The following is a 17,846-nucleotide window of genomic DNA, read 5'->3' on the forward strand; positions in this document are numbered from 1 at the left end:
GTTCAGGATCACTTTCTGATCAAGTGTTCTCGATCGTTAGCATATACCATTGTCATTTTCCCCTTTGCGTAAGCTAGCCACTTATTCAATCTTAGGATGCAGCAGCCGGAAACACTTCATCCCTTCCTTACCCATTAACATGACTAGGTCTGGCACCAAGGTCTTAGATTGCTGAGTCCCCGTGGCTCACGGATTCCTCCGAAACTCCCAGCAGGTACAGGTACCCCAGAGGCAGATGATTCCGACGGCACCCAGCTGGCGTGGCAGTACGACGAGGAGACAGATCGCCTTTACGTGAACTATCCAGAGGACTGAGCCGTGGTCGTGATCGTGGGCCTGCAGCGGGTAGCATAGCATTTTCCGTGTTTTGTAGTCCGTACCGGAACTACCTTGTTTGAATCTGCGTTGTACTCTGTATTTTAATAAGAAGACAGTTGAATCCCAGATTGTCTACTTTATTTATTATTATGCGCTATGTTTACTTGCTTGCAAAACACTTAGATGCGCTTCTTTCCTATTCGGGGCCTCGACCCCCAGATCGGAAAGGACCGCATCTTGGTCGTTACAGCAATGTACTAGACTTACCCAATCACTATGAGCAACAGGATAAATGATTCCTGCTTCCAGAAGCTTTAATATTTCTTTTCTCACGACCTCTTTCATCCTCGGATTTAGTCTCCGTTGATGATCAGCAACTTGTTTAGAATCAGGATCGGTTTTAATGTTGTGCTGACATAGAGTGGGACTAATACCCTTTAGATCATCAAGAGTATATCCAATAGCAGCATGGTGCTTCCTCAAAGTTTTTAATAACTTCTTCTCTTCGTGATTCGAGAGGTGAGCACTAATAATAACAGGATATATCTCCTTCTCATCAAGATAGGCATACTTAAGAGTATCTGGTAACTGTTTTAGCTCGAACACAGGATCACCCTTTGGTGGGGGAGGATCCCCAAGCAATTCAACAGGCAGATTATTCTTGAGAATAGGATATTTTTCTAAAAAAAATTTATCTATCTCATCTCTTTCATCCATATGCATATCATTTTCATGCTCAAGCAGATATTGCTCTAAAGGATCCGTAGGAGGTACGACAATAGAGGCAAGAGCAATGATTTCATCTCTACCAGACGACTCTTTTTCATGGGGTTGTCTTCCAAACTTGGAGAAGTTAAATTCATGAGACACACCCTCGAAACTAACAGTGACAGTTTGTTTAATGCAATCAATGTGAGCATTGACAGTGTTGAGAAAGGGTCTACCAAATATGATGGGACAAAAGCTATCTTACCACACAAGACTTCTACGTCTCTCACAATTCCCAGAGGGCAGATAATGTCTCTATTAGCTAGCGTAATAGTGACATCAATGGGTTCTAACTCAGTAGGTGCAATCTCATCTTTGATTTCACCATATAGGGACCGGGGTATTGCACTAACACTAGCACCCATATCACATAAACCATGATAACAGTGATCTCCTATCTTGACAGAAACAACGGGCAGGCCAACTACAGGTCCGTATTTGTCTTTCGCGTGAGGTTTAGCTATTCTAGCGGAGTCCTCATAGAATTTGATAACATGCCCATCTATGTCTTCGGCTAAGAGATCTTTGATAATAGCAACACTGGGTTCAACTCTAATTTCCTCAGGTGTGCTAGTGGTCTAATGTAACCCCTACATATCACAGTTGGAGCTTTAGAATAATCCTTTTTCCTAGCAGGGTAAGGTGGTTTCTCCGCGTAGGCACAAGGAACAATAGGATCACTAAAGGCAATGACTTTCTCTTCAACTAGATTGGGTTTAACTATGTTGACTTGTACAAGAGGATGATACTTAAACCACTTTTCTTTGGGAAGATCAACATGAGCAGCAAAAGATTCACATAGAGAATCTACTATCTCAGAGTCAAGTCCATACTTAGCGCTAAAATCTCTAGAAGTGTTTGTTTCAATGAAAGATTTAACGCAATTAAACTGGAAATTCATACCTGACTCCTTACCTTCTTCAAGCTCCCAATCTTTAGAGTTACGTTTGATTCTTTCCAATAAATTCCACTTGTGGTCAATATCCTTCTTCATAAAAGAACCGGTACAAGAAGTGTCAAGCATGGTACGATCTTCATGAGAAAGCCGAGCATAAAAGTTTTGAGTGATAATTTCTCTCGAGAGCTCATGATTGGGGCATGAATATAGCATTGATTTAAGCCTCCCCCAAGCTTGAGCTATGCTTTCCCTGTCACGAGGCTAAAAGTTATAAATAAAATTCCGATCACGATGTACTAAATGCATAGGATAAAACTTTTGATGAAATTCCAATTTAAACCGATTGTAGTCCCATGATCCAGTATCAAAACATAGCCTATACCATGTCAACGCCTTATCCTTCAAAGATAAAGGAAATACTTTCTTCTTTACCTCATCCTCGGGCAAACCAACAAGCTTAAATAAACCACAAACTTCATCTACATAGATCGGATGCAAGTCTGGATGTGATGATCCATCTCCTGTAAAAGGATTAGCCAACAGTTTCTCAAGCATACCCAAAGGAATTTCATAAAATATATTTTCAGTAGGTACCTCAGGTTGAGGAACAACTCCTCGTGCTTCCGTTAGTGGTGAAGATACCCCGAACAAACTCCTCAAAGGAACAGTTTCCATAGTGACAAGTGACAATAAATTTCAGCACAGTATATAAATGTTTCCTTACCAAATTCCACTTACCAAAGGCGCTTCCCTCCCCGGCAATGGCGCCAGAAAAGAGTCTTGATGACCCACAAGTATAGGGGATCAATCGTAGTCCTTTCGATAAGTAAGAGTGTCGAACCCAACGAGGAGGAGAAGGCTCTGATAAACGGTTTTCAGCAAAGTAATAACTGCAAGCACTGAAAGTAATGGTAACAAGTGATGGTGTAGTGAGGTGAAACGTAGCAAGCGAAAAGTAACAAGTAGTAGCAACGGTGCAGCAAAGTGGCCCAATCCCTTTTGTAGCAAGGGACAAGCCTGAACAAAGTCTTATAAGAGAAAAAATGCTCCCGAGGACACACGGGAATTTCTGTCATGCTAGTTTCATCATGTTCATATGATTCACGTTCGTTACTTTGATAGTTTGATATGTGGGTGGACCGGCGCTTGGGTACTGCCCTTACTTGTAAAAGCATCCCACTTATGATTAACCGCTCTCGCAAGCATCCGCAACTACGAAAGAAGAATTAAGACAATGTCTAACCATAGCATTAAACTAGTGGATCCAAATCATCCCCTTACGAAGCTACGCATAGACTGGGGTTTAAGCTTCTGTCACTCTAGCAACCCATCATCTACTTACTACTCCCCAATGCCTTCCTCTAGGCACAAATATGGTGAAGTGTTATGTAGTCGACGTTCACATAACACCACTAGAGGAAAAGAAAACATACAACATATCAAAATACCGAACGAATACCAAATTCACATGACTATTATCAGCATGACTTATCCCATGTCCTCAGGAACAAAAGTAACTACTCACAAAGCATAATCATAATCATGATCAGAGGTGTAATGAGTAGCATCAAGGATCTGAACATAAACTCTTCCACCAAGTAATCCAACTAGCATCAACTACAGAGAGTAATCAACACTACTAGCAACCTTACAAGTACCAACCGGAGTCGCGAGACGGAGATTGGTTACAAGAGATGAACTAGGGTTTGGAGAGGAGATGGTGCTGATGAAGATGTTGGTGGAGATGACTCCCCTACGATGAGAGGAGTGTTGGTGATGACGATGGCAACGATTTCCCCCTCCGGGAGGGAAGTTTCCCCGGCAGGATCATCCTGCCGGAGCTCTAGATTGGATCTGCTCAAGTTCCGCCTCGTGGCGGCGGCGAATCCACGAAAAAGCTCCATCCTGATTTTTCCCGGACGAAACCCTTCATATAGCAAAAGAGGGGGGCCAGTGGGCCACCAGGGTGCCCACAAGCCCTGTTGCCGCGGCCAGGGGGGTAGGCCGCGGCAACCAGGCTTGTGGGCCCATGGCTGCTCCCCTCTGACACTTCTTTCGCCCAATATTTTTTATATATTCCCAAAAAAATCCACGTTGATTTTCAGGGCATTTGGAGTTGCGCGGAATAGAGGACTCAGACTTGCTCCTTTTGAAGTCCAGAATTCCAGCCGTCGTATTCTCCCTCTTCAAATAAACCTTGCAAAATAAGAGAGAAAAGGCATAAGTATGGTTCCACAAAGTATAATAACAGTCCAAAAAACGATAAATATCAACATGAAAGCATGATACAAAATGGACATATCAGTAGTACATCAAGTATTCTGATGCCACCATCCTAGCAACAATCGTCGCTACTCCTATCTACTTGATGAAGGGGTGGCGATAGTCCGATCCTACTACCAAAGAGACATTGCACGAAAGCCTAAAATCTAAAGTCGGAGGTCCCAACTAAACCACATACTGGGTTTAGGGTACAGACCGGTCCGACAAACTCTCATGTGTCGTTGATGTATTCTTCCACCAATCCATCTTGAGAGAAGAACCTAACGCACCGACCTTGCCAGGCCTCTCTGCCATCGACGCCACCATGACGCCACACAATGTCCTACTCTTACGCGAGTCCATCTCCGGGCATCGAATGCTAAGTCTTCACTTCGCCACGCCGCCATCGATATGTAAGAGGAAGCACCACTCCACGAAAGAAGCCATCCACTGCTCCCTCGAGCCCGTGTACACCTCCAAGAATGATGCCCCCAAGGGGGAAACGACACCAGAGTCCCGCCATCATCCGATCTACTGATCTATGGTTTTCCAGGAGGTAGCAGATAGAGGTAACGACCCAAAAGAGTGCCACCATCGTTGGTCTTGGCAAAAAGCCGAGAGCGAGGTTTTCACCGGATCCATTCGACGAACCTCCATCAAGCATCGTGTGCATGGGTCGCCACCGACTTGAGCCACCATGCAGCGAGTAGACCGCACCGACCAGATCAAATCGGTGTGGAGGCCACGCCACGCATGGAGCAGACCCGTCCAGCAGGCCCTTCATACCAGTGCCGCCGATCCGAGGTCAGATGGCCCGCCACCATAGATCCGGTAGCCGCCGCCGAACGCAGCCAACACCGATGCCCGACGCCCTATCGTCGTGCCCACACCCATTTCTACCTGAGGTAGAGCCGGCTCACGCCACCGCCGGTCAAGGAAGGGACTCCCGCAACGTCGCCAAGGCTAGATCGGCCGGGCCCCCTCACGTTGTGGGGCTCCTCTACCACCCCCATGGCGCTGGAGAGAGGGAGGCCCCCGGCACATTCGTTGCCCCCCCGGGCTATAGGTCGGCGACGTCCTTTGGCGGTTGTAGAGGGAGGGAGGGAAGAAAGGAGAGCCCTCGACGGCTAGGGTTTCGTCCTCCGTGAGTCAACCAGGGGGCTCTCAATTACACCGCCACTTTGTTGTGAAACCTATCATACTTTAAATATCAAATGTACCAACATTTTGGAAACAAGAATGTACCAAAACATGTCCACGTAGTTTGATGATAGAAAGGACACACACATTGTTTTGCTTTCACCGCTTAGTTTTTGATGGTGTTGCTATGAATAGTATAGGGGAATCTCCTATTTGCCGCTTGCTACAGCGAGTTGTTGGGCAAACGCACACGGGAACGAGGCGAGGGATTTTAATGGACCGACCAGTTTGCGCCTTTCACTCATCCCGGTTTTGGGAACCTTTTTTCGGACTTCTAGAAGGTTCCTCGAACCGGTTCTCTTTTTTTTCTTTTTTATTTCCCTTGTTCTCTTTTGTTTCGTTTTTCTCCGTTTCTGTTTCAAAAAATGTTCTAGATTTTCAAAAAATGTTCTCGATTTATTAAAGAAAATCTTCAAGTACAAATAATATTTTTTTCAAAATGTTCTAAATTTTAAATAGTTGTCGTTTTTCAAAATCATTCATAACTTCAAAAAATGTTCGAGATTTTCCAAAAATGTTCTCGCTTCCAACTTTTTTCAGAATTTTTCAAAATTCTTATCAATTTCACAATTTGGTCTCAAGTTTCAAAAAATGTTCGTGCTTTAAAAAACAGTTCGCGTTTCCAATTTTTTTTGGGGGGGTTTCAAAATTGTTCTCCGCTTCAAAAAATTTGTTCTCAAGATTAAAAAAATGGTCGTGCTTTCAAAAATGTTCAGGATTTTTCAAAATAGTTCTCGGTTTCAAAACTTGTTCTCGAGATTCAAAAATGGTTCATGCTTTATAAAATTGTTCGCATTTCCAAATTTGTTTGGGGTTTCTCAAAATTGTTCTTCGTTTCAAACTTTATTCTCTAGATTAAAAATTGTTCGTGCTTTAAAAATTTGTGCACACTTTCAAATTTGTTCTCCGTTTTAAAAAATGTTCCAAATATGAATTTATTCGGGGTTTCAAAATTGTTCTCCGTTTAAAAATTTTGTTCTCAAGATTCAAAAAATCTTCTTGCTTTAAAAAATCGGTCACGCTTCCATATTTGTTCAGGATTATTCAAAATTCTTCCAGGTTTCAAAATTTGTTCTCACGATACAAAAAAAATTCATGCGTTAATTTTTGTTTCCATGCTTCCAAATTTGTTCTGTGTTTTTCAAAAAATTTCTCCGTTTCAAAATTCTGTTCTCAAGACTCAGAAAATGGCCGTGCATTAAAAAAATGTCCGCTCTTCCAAATATGTTCACGATTTCTCAAAATTGTTCTCAATTTGAAAATTTGTTCTCAAGATTTAGAAAATATTTGTGCTTTTAAATTTGTTCAAGCTTTCAAATTTGTTCTCTGTTTGTGAAAATGTTCATGTTTTCAAACAATAATGGGAGATTCAACATTTGTTCATTTTTATAAAAAACTGAAAAAAGAAAAAAAAAGAGAAAACAAACCAAAAAATAAAAAAGAAAGGAAATAACAACAAAAGGAAAATAGAAACAGAAAAATAGAAAAAAAATAATTATTAGATTTATGTGAGAGAGAAAACAACTAGACCGACCCAGTCGGGACAACCCGCAATGTGTGCGATGACTCCCTGCCGGAAAGAGCGGCAGGTAGGTGCATGCCATGCCCCAAAACAGGTCCATGCTCGGCAGCACAAACAGGTATTGCATACTGTGAAATGTCCGCAAGGTGGGGCGGGCCAAGTTATCCTCTAGGTTGGCTGGCCCAAATAAACAACATAATTTGAAGGAAAAAAAGCAATGGGAGCTCCTATGCGGGACATCCTAGCGCTTCAGGCGCCACTAGGGGAACGGACGCCTGCAGCGGCCCTCTTCGTGGGCCGGCCCATATTAAATTCGTTGGTTATTAAAAAATCAAAAAACAATTACAGAATTTTAAGAAATTTAGATTTGCGAACAAAATTCAACGATTATGAAAAATATTCACCGATATTTGAAATATGCTCTTGAATTTTCAAAAAGTTCACAGAATTCGTAAAAAATATCATAGATTTTGAAACAGTGTTCATCAATTTTTAAAAACAGTTCACTGATTTCGTAAGAAGTTCATGAATTCGTAATTATGTTCATGAATTTTCAAAAAACTTCATCGATTTCAAAAAAATATTCAACTATTTTCAAATTTTTTTGCCAATTTCGAAAAAAGTTCACGTGCTAAAAAAGCTTATAACGGATATCTAAATGAGCCGGCCCATTGCAGAGATCTGCAGGCGCCGGTTAGCAGATTTTGCCTTTAACCGGCGCCTGTGGCGTTAAATAGGGTTTTCCCTCCTATGCAGCGCTACAGGCCTGTATTAACGATCCGGCGCCTGCCGGGCTGTCAGCATGGGCTGGCCCATTAGAACGTTGTCTAGATTTTTTAATTGTTTTGATTATGAAAATAAAAATAAAAAATAAAAAAACGGTTTACAGATTTAAATAAAAAGATTCACCCATTTGCAAAAAGGTTCATATCTTGAAAAATGGTTCGTCAATTTTGGAAAAAATCATTAATTTGAAAAAATGTTCATTGAAAATTAAAAAAAACTTCATCAAACCAGGAAAGTTCATTAAATATTTAAAAAACTCATTAAATTTTTAAGAATTTCGTAAAAATTCAACGAAAGTTCATGTATTTTCGAAAAAAATATTGAACTGAAATAAGTTCATCAATTTTCAAAAAGATGTTCATCAAAATTCAAAAAGTTCATCAATATTCAAAAAAGTTCATCAATCTTAAAAAATCTTCGCTGACACATTCAAAAATTTCATCGATGTTCAAAAAAGTTCATAAATCTTTAAAAATATTCATCCATATTCTAATATGTTCATACAATTTTCAAAAAACAGTCAAACCGCAGCTAGATGGGCTGGCCCATTTACAAATGCCGCAGGCGCCAGTTAACAAAAATGCACGTTAACTAGCGCCTGTGGTGCGAAATAGAAAATGCTAAAATTCCTATTTGCTGCATTTTGGGGCAGATTGTCGACCTAGCACACTCTGTACCAGTATAATGGACCGGCCATTATATCGAGAGCACCGGTTTTGTGCGTTCGAGAGCACCGGTTTTGTGAACCTTCTGGTACGTCCCAGACAGGTTTTGTGAACCTTGTAACAAGTTTGCAAACTGTTTTTTTTTCTGGTTTTTCTTTTTGTATTTTTACTTTGAATTTTTTTGTTTTCTTTTTTCGTTAATCTGTTTCTTGTTCTCTTTTCTGTTTCCCTTTCCTTTTTTCCTTTTTTCCTTTTTCTATTTCATGGTTATTTTATCCTTTTTAAACTAAGTTCATGTTATAAAATTGGTCTTCAATTTTAAAAAATGTTTTTACTTTGAGAAAATGTTTGAAATTTCAAAAAATCATCGTGTCTCAAAAATTGTTCATAACTTTGAAAAATGTTAGGGATTTTATAAATATGTTCTTGTTTTCGTTTTCATTTGTTTCCATTCCTTTTTCTATATTATGTTTTCCCGTTTATTTTGTTTCACATTTTATTTTATTTTTGAATTTTAAAAAAGTTCTCATGTTCAATATTTTGTTCAGAATTTTATTTAATTGTTCATGCTTCAAACAATAGTCAGGAATTGCAAAAAAAATTCTTGCTTTCAAAATGCGTTCATATTTTCAAAAATGTTTGTGTTTCAAAAATTAATCTCGCATTAAAACAAACTGCATGATTTTTCAAAAATGTCCGTGTTTTGAAAACAATTTAGAGATTTAAGAAATTATTCTTGGTTTCAACCAAAAAAATCATGATTTCATATAAATATCTGTGTTTTAAAAATTGTTCTCCTTTTCAGATTTTATTCACGATTTTCATAACTTGCTCATGTTCAAAACAATAGTCTCATTCTCAAAATTTGTTCCTGATTTTGATAAAAATGTTTGTATGCAAAAAGTGTCCAGGAATTCCAATAAAGAAATCTCATTTTCTAAATTTGTTCCCAATTTAAGATAAATGTTCGTGTTTCAGAAAATGTTTACGAATTTCAAAAAATGTTCGCGTTTTCAACATTTGTTCAAAATATGAAAGGTTCCCCCAAGTATGATATTTTTGTTCTTTTGCAAACAATGTTTAGAAATTTTCAAAATATGACAAAAAATGTTTTCAAAATTTAAGAATTGTTTTCGAACATTAAAGTATTTTTAAAAAGACAATATTACGTTAAAATTAAACAGGAAAATAGAAGCTGGGCTAGCTGAGTCGAGCGACCACCCCTCTCCTCCTGTGTGCGACGCGGGCCTGTTGTACGCAGACGTCACATAGGAGGTCCCCATCCTGATTATCACCAGGCTAAACTACGAGAGCTTGCTAGACAATCGACCGGAGCCATCAAAGTCAACGACTTAATCTAATGGTTGGCGTTCTGTGTGGAATGTCTTACTACTAGCAAAGCTCAAGGTTTTTTTGTGGAGACTTGGGATATAGTCTCTACCAATGACAGATCTGCTTTACCATCATCACATGATAGCGGCCAACAACTACTCCTTAGAGCATCGATACATAGTGTGAGTACTAGATCAGGGTCACACCTTGACGCGAGGGTGCTGGTCCCAACGTTTGGTCAAACAGGTAATGCTAAGTCAATGGTAATTCAGGTTTACCATATGCATTCATACAAAACAATAAGTGAAGAAATATTCAATTTGTGATAGAAGCGAGACATACTGGTGCTTCAATATCAACATGAGACTATAAGACAGAATCAATTTCAATGCATCAGAAGACCATAAAAGATAGGCACTTGACAGGAAGTTCATAACCAAAAGCGCAACCACTTGACAAGAAGTTCGAAATCAAAAACACAACAACTCGACATGAAGTTCCATACCAAAAGTGTTATAATAGAAGAGGAAATAATAAGAGCAGGATTTGCACATAGGGGGGGGGGCGAAGACAATGTCACAAGAGAATTTTTTTCCTCCTTCGACTGAACCTCTTTTCACTATTTTTAACGAAATTACCAAGTCTGTCACAATGAGATGAGGAAAGAGCAGATATAAAATCTAGGCACTAATAGGAAGACAACGACACAAGAGATGTACCTACTTGTGCAATTTTACTAGTGCTATAACAATTGGATCAGCAGTTTGCATATTGATAACCCACAAGTATAGGGGGTCGCAACAGTTTTCGAGGGTAGAGTATTCAACCCAAATTTATTGATTCGACTCACCGGAAAGCCAAAGAATATTCTCAAGTATTAGCAGTTCAGTTGTCAATTCAACCACACCTAAAAGATTTAGTATCTGCAGCAAAGTATCAGTAGCAAGGTGGTGTGATAGCAACAGTAGCAACAGAGTAACAGTAGCAGTAGTGACAGCAGTAGCAGCAAAGTAACAGCAGTAGCAACACAGTAACAGTAGCAGCAGTGATAGCAGTAGCAGTAAAGTAACGTAACAAGGACCAGTAGTAAAAGACTCGTAGGAATTGGATCGGTGATGGATGATTATGCCGGATGTTATTCATCATGCAACAGTTATAACACGGAGAGATAAGTAACTAGCTCCAGTTCATCAATCTAATGTAGGCATGTATTCCGTATGTAGTCATACGTGCTTAGGAAAAAGAACTTGCATGACATCTATTGTCCATCCCTCCCGTGGCAGCGGGGTCCTAATGGAAACTACGGGATATTAAGGTTCTCCTTTTAATAAAGAATCGGACCAAGGCATTAACACTTGGTGAATACATGAACTCCTCATACTATGGTCATCTCCGGGAGTGGTTCCGGCTATTGTCACTCCGGGGTTGCCGGGTCATAACACATAGTAGGTGACTACAACTTGCAAGATAGGATCAAGAACACACATATATTGGCGACAACATAATAGGTTCAGATCTGAAATCATGGCACTCGGACCCTAATGACAAGCATTAAGCATGGCAAAGTAGTAGCAACATCAATCTCAAAACATAGTGGATACTAGGGATCAATTCCCGTCAAAACCAACTCGATTACATGATAGATCTCATCCAACCCATCACCGTCCAGCAAGCCTACGATGAGATTACTCACGAACGGTGAAGAGCATCATAGAATTGGCGATGAAGGAAGTATGACGATGACGATGACGACGATTTCCCCTCTCCGGAGCCCAGAACGGACTCCAGATCTGCCCTCCAGATGAAGAACAGGAGGTGGCGGCGCCTCCGTATTGTAAAACGCGATGAACTCTTCTCCTTGATTTTTTCCCGGACGAAAGAGGCTAAATAGAGCTAAGATTGGAGGTGGTGGAGCGGTGTGGGCCCCACAAGCCTGCCAGGCGCGGCGAGGGTGGCCCGCGCTTGGTGGGCTTGTGGGCTCCACGCTCTACTTCCTCCGCTGATTCTTGCGCCAGTTTTTTTATATATTCCACAAAAATTCTCCGTAAATTTTCAGGTCATTCCGAGAACTTTTATTTCTGCGCAAAAACAACACCATGGCAATTCTGCTGAAAACAGCATTAGTCCGGGTAAGTTTCATTCAAATCATGCAAATTAGAGTACAAAACAAGGGCAAAAGAGTTTGGAAAAGTAGATACGATGGAGACGTATCAACTCCCCAAGCTTAAAACCTTGCTTGTCCTCAAGCAATTCAGTTGACAAACTGAAAGAGACAAAAGAAAACTCTTACGAACTCTATTTGATCTTGTTGTTGCAACTATGTCTAACTCATATCCAGAATTTCAGCAAGATCACAAGCAAACCACATAAGCAAATGACATCTTGGTCTCACGATAAACTCATATCAATGGCATAATCAACTAGCGAGCAAATAATAATAAGTTTCAAACGTCAACACTTCAATCAAAACAAGCATGAAGCAGTGTAAACAGATGGTATCTCGCTAGCTCTTTCTGAGACCACAAAACATAAATGCAGAGCACCTTCAAAGACAAAGGGCTGACTAAACATTGTACTTCATGGCAAAGAAGATCCAGTCATAGTCATACTCAATCACAGTTAAAAGCAAATCATAAAAATGACAGAGGTGCTCTCTAATTGGTGCTTTTATAAGAAGAGGATGACTCAACAGGAACATAAATAGACAGGCCCTTCGCAGAGGGAAGCATTGATTTGCAGAGGTGCCAGAGTTCAAGCTTTGAAAACAGAGATAATAATTTTGGGTGGCATGCTTTCATTGTCAACGCAATGACTAAGAGTTCTCACCATCTTCCACGCTAAACATGCTATAGGCGGTTCCCAAACAGAAAAGTAAAGTTTTGACTCCCCCACCACCGATCAATCACACTCCACGACTAGCCGAATACTCGGGTGCCATCCATACCAACATCAATCCAGGGGGAGTTTTGTTTGCAATTATCTTTTCAATTTGAGCATGGAACCGGGCATTCCAATTACCGGCCCCTTTCTCGTGAATGATAGTGAATAAACACATATCGAGGATAACATGCCTAGCATGGAAGATACTGATAGCCCCTGTCACTACATGAGCGGTTCGGGCATGCAAAACAAATTATTTCTTGAAGGTTTAGAGAGCGGCACATGCAAATTTACTTGAAAAGGCAGGTAGATACCGCATATAGGTAGGTATGGTGGACTCATATGGAACTACTTTGGGTTTATGGAAGTGGATGCACAAGCAGTATTCCCGCTTAGTACAAATGAAGGATAGCAAAAGACTGGGAAGCGACCAACTAGAGAGCGACAACAGTCATCAAAATGCATTAAGATTAACCAACATTAAGTGCAAGCATGAGTAGGACATAAATCACCATGAACATGAATATCATAGAGGCTATGTTGATTTTGTTTCAACTACATGCGTAAACATGTGCCAAGTCAAGCCACTTGAAACATTCAAAGGAGGATACCATCCTATCATACTACATCATAGTCATCTCAAAATTCATGTTGGCATCCAAGACAAACCATTATAAGCTCCTAGCTAATTAAGCATGGCATCAGAAACTATGATCTCTAAGTTGTCATTGCAAACATGTTTCTCTCACAACAAAGCTGAATCAGGCACGATGAACTAGTCATACTTACAAAAACAAAATAGATCGAGTTCATACCAGCTTTTCCAGGCCCAGTCACTTCATCATATATCGTCATTATTGCCTTTCACTTGCACGACCGAACGATGTGAACAATAATTAGAGTGCTCGTGCATTGGAAGCTGGAATCTGCAGGCAAACACAAAGGAGAAGACAGAGTAATATGGATCTTTAACAGATAAACAGATATGCATGCGAGAGCCACTAAACATTGTAACCATGGTCTTCTACCTTGACCCAAAGAAAAAGAAAACTATTTACATGGAAAAGCTCCCAACAAGCAAAAGAAGAACAAGAAAATCTTTTTGGTTTTTTCTCAAACTAGACAAACACACGAAAAGAAAACGAGAAAAAGAAAATAAACTAGCATGGATGATACAGTGGCAAAGTGTGAACACCGACGAACAAAGTGAAAGCATAAGCAAGAATGTAAAGTCGGTGAGAAACACGTACTCCCCCAAGCTTAGGCTTTTGGCCTAAGTTGGTCTACTCCCAAGGAGGGAAATAACCAGCTCTGGGGTACTCCGGAGTGGACTGAGGATGCCACTCTGTGTGAGCTCCTCTGGCACCCACTAATAAACTGGCGTCTGGTACTCGACTGGTGGCTCGGGCACGGGCACCTGTGGTTGGGCTATGCCCCAATATGCGTAGATGTCCGAGGGCATAATAATGTACCTGCCTGCATGAAGATTGAACAAAGAAGGAGCAGGCAAAGTAATAGTCTCACGAGTACCCTCACTAAATACCAGGTTATAAATCATCCTTCTATTTATATCTCTATCAAGAAAGTCATGGTGAACCATGCTATCATAATCTAGATATCTCTGAGGAAGAAGAATCTCTTCTTCCTCGTCCAGTCTAATAGGTATCTCAAAGTGTCTCGCAAGACGGGTAGCATAGATACCTCCATAGACAACGCCTTTAGAATGGTTCGTGTTCAACCGTTGAGCTACTATAGCGCCCAAGCTATAAGTTTTATCATTATAAAGGGCTTCGCGCAAGACCGCAAGATCTGGGGAGCTAAGGGACCCAGCTTTCCCACGACCTATCAAACATTTTCCCACGAATAATGAGAAGTACCGAAGCACGGGAAAATGTATGCTAGCAGCTCTGGCGCAAGACACTCCTCTCTCCTCTCCTACATCAATAGTATCTATGAAAGCCTCCAAGTCCCGTGGACGAGGTTCATGAATATCCCCAACAAAAGGCAATTTGCAAACATTGCAAAAATCTTGGAGTGACATGCGCTGGGGGATATCATATAATTTGAACTCAACCATAGGAGGATTCTTCCTCGGATAGAAGTTAAAGCTTTGCATGAAAAAATTAGTGAGGAGGAGGTATTGCGGACACTTATCTTCAACGAAGGCGGTAAGGCCTGCGTTCTCCACCAAGTAATAAAAGTCCTCATAAAGTCCGACGACGCGTAAGAACACATCGCTTGGCCACTCGCACGCTCGAACTTCTGCAACTCGGGGGACTGGATATTTGGGCTTCTTCTTCTCACTTCCATCATCCTTGGGGTCACGGCTTGAAGAGCCTCTTAAGAACCTCCTCATCTTTTCCCTTTTCTATCTCTGAAAAATTCTGAAATTTTAGTGACTCTAAGGAAAAGTGAATAAGGCCCAACGAAACTCGTAGCAACTACTCCCACAAGTGCCTAGAGGTCATATTATGCATCAAAACTATTTGGGACCAGCTAAAATTAGCATGCAAAGCTCAAGAACAGGGTCACCAAGGCAGCAAAAATACGCGAAGTATAAGGCACTAGAGCAAAAACTAATTGGATCAATGGAGGAGTCACTTACCAAGGAGTAATTTCCTCAAAACAGCTTGGTGAATGGTGCTTTGCACAAGGAGATCGAAAATCCCAGCAAGAAGAGCAAGAACACGGGTTTGAACTGCAAAACGATTTTTTCTGGAGGTAGGAGAAGCGGATGGGAGATAGAATGAGTGGAGGGGGTGCACGTGGGCCCCACAAGCCAGGCAGGCGCGGCCAGGGGGGTGCCCGTGCCTCCAGGGCTTGTGGCCCACTGGTGCGGCCCCCTGACTAGCTCTCCGTCTCAGTATTTTTCAAAAATTCCAGAAAAAATCATACTTGATTTTCACGGCATTCGGAGAACTTTTATTTTTAGGGTACTTTTCTACGGGACGCAAAAACAGAAAACAGGGAAAACTAAACTAAATCTATCATATTTCTTCTAAGCAACCGAAGGTGAAAGCTTGGAACAGAGGTTTGTGACTCCTCGATTCATCCATCTCATGGTCATCGAAAGAAATCCGTCAATGAGGTTGATCAAGTCTCCGTGACAAACTTTTTTGAATCGGAAAATAAGACAGAGAATTTTCGAATAGCCACTAGGTTACCTCAATGGGGATGTGAATCTCCCAACAAGTAGATCATACTTCATCTTAACAGGAGGTATAGGGCATTCAAAGCTCCCAATAAGAATCGATGAAGTTTTTTCGATAGCATTGATGCAATGTACTCGATATTGTTTCTTCGGGAAGTGCCCTATATGCTCATTACCGTTGACATGGAAAGTGGCATTGCCTTTGTTGCAATCTATAACAGCCCCTGCAATGTTTAAAAAGGGTCTTCCGAGGATGACCGCCATAGCATCGTCCTCGGGAATATCCAGAATAACAAAGTCTGTTTAGATAGTAACGTTCGCAACCACAACAGGCACATCCACGCAAATGCCGATAGGGAAAGCAGTTGATTTGTCGGCCATTTGCAGAGATATTTCAGTGGGTGTCAACTTATCCAGTTCAAGCCTACGATAAAGAGAAAGAGGCATAACACTAACACTGGCTCCAAGGTCGCATAACGCAGTTCTAACGTAGTTGCCTTTAATGGAGCAAGGTATAGTGGGCACACCAGGATCACCTAGTTTCTTAGGAGTTCCACCCTTGAAGGTATAATTAGTGAGCATGGTGGAAATCTCAACCTCAGGTATCCTCCTCTTATTAGTCACAATATCCTTCATGTACTTAGCATACGGAGACATTTTGAGCATATCTGTCAAACGCATTTGCAGAAAGACAGGTCTAATCATTTCAACAAAGCGCTCAAAATCCTCATCATCCTTTTTCTTAGATGGTTTGGGAGGAAAGGGCATGGGTTTCTGAATCCATGGTTCCCTTTCTTTACCATGCTTCCTAGCAGTGAAGTCATTCTTATAGTATCTCCTAGCCTTAGGCTGTGGGTTATCAAGATCAACAGGTTCAATCCCCACATCCTTATCATTGCTAGGTTGAGCATCAACATGAACATCACTATCGATATCATCATTAGGCTCATGTTCATCACCAGATTGTGTTTCAGCATCAGAAACAGAGACATCGTTTGGACTCTTAGGGGTAACAACATCTGGGTTGCTAGCGTGCAAGTTCCTATCATCTTTCTTCTTCTTTCTAGGATGACTAGGTGCATCAGTGCTAACTCCTTGAGAATCTTGTTCAATTCTCTTTGGATGACCCTCAGGATACAAAGGTTCCTGGGTCATTCTACCGCCTCTAGTGACGACTCTGACAGAATTGTCATTCAACTCATTGAGCAAGTCATTTTGAGCCTTAAGTACTTGTTCTACCTGAGTAGTAACCATAGAGGCATGTTTACTCAGAAGCTTAAGATCATTGACATTTCTGTCTACACAAGCACTTAAATGACTAAGCATATGAGCATTCTGTTCCAATTGGCTGCTAACATAATCATTGAAACTCTGTTGTTTGGCAACAAAGTTATCAAATTCATCTAGGCATAAGCTAGCAAGTTTATCAAAAGGAGTATCACTCTCATCGAATCTACGCAGAGAATTTACTTCTACTACCTGTATCGGGTTATCAAGACCATGGATCTCTTCGATAGGTGGTAGATTTTTTACATCTTCAGATTTAATGCCTTTCTCTTTCATAGATTTCTTAGCTTCTTGCATATCTTCGAGACTGAGGAATAGAATACCTCTTTTCTTCGCAGTTGGCTTAGGAGGTGGTTCGGGAATAGTCCAAGCATTCTCATTGCACAAGATATTATTCAATATGATCTCAGCTTGTTCTACAGTTCGTTCCCTAAAAACACAACTGGCACAACTATCTAGGTGGTCTCTAGAAGCATCGGTAAGTCCATTATAGAAGATATCAAGTATTTCATTCTTCCCAAGAGGGTGATCAGGCAAAGCATTCAGCAGCTGGACGAGCCTCCCCCAAGCTTGTGGGAGACTCTCTTCTTCAACTTGTACAAAGTTGTATATTTCCTGCAAGGCAGCTTGCTTCTTATGGGCAGGGAAATATTTTTCAGAGAAGTAGTAGACCATATCCTGGGGGCTACGCACACAACCAGGAGCAAGAGAAGTGAACCAGGTCTTAGCATCATCCTTTAGCGAGAAAGGAAATAACTTGAGGATATAGTAGTGGTG

Source organism: Hordeum vulgare, chromosome 5H (assembly GCF_904849725.1).
Source record: "Hordeum vulgare subsp. vulgare chromosome 5H, MorexV3_pseudomolecules_assembly, whole genome shotgun sequence".
NCBI lineage: Eukaryota > Viridiplantae > Streptophyta > Magnoliopsida > Poales > Poaceae > Hordeum > Hordeum vulgare.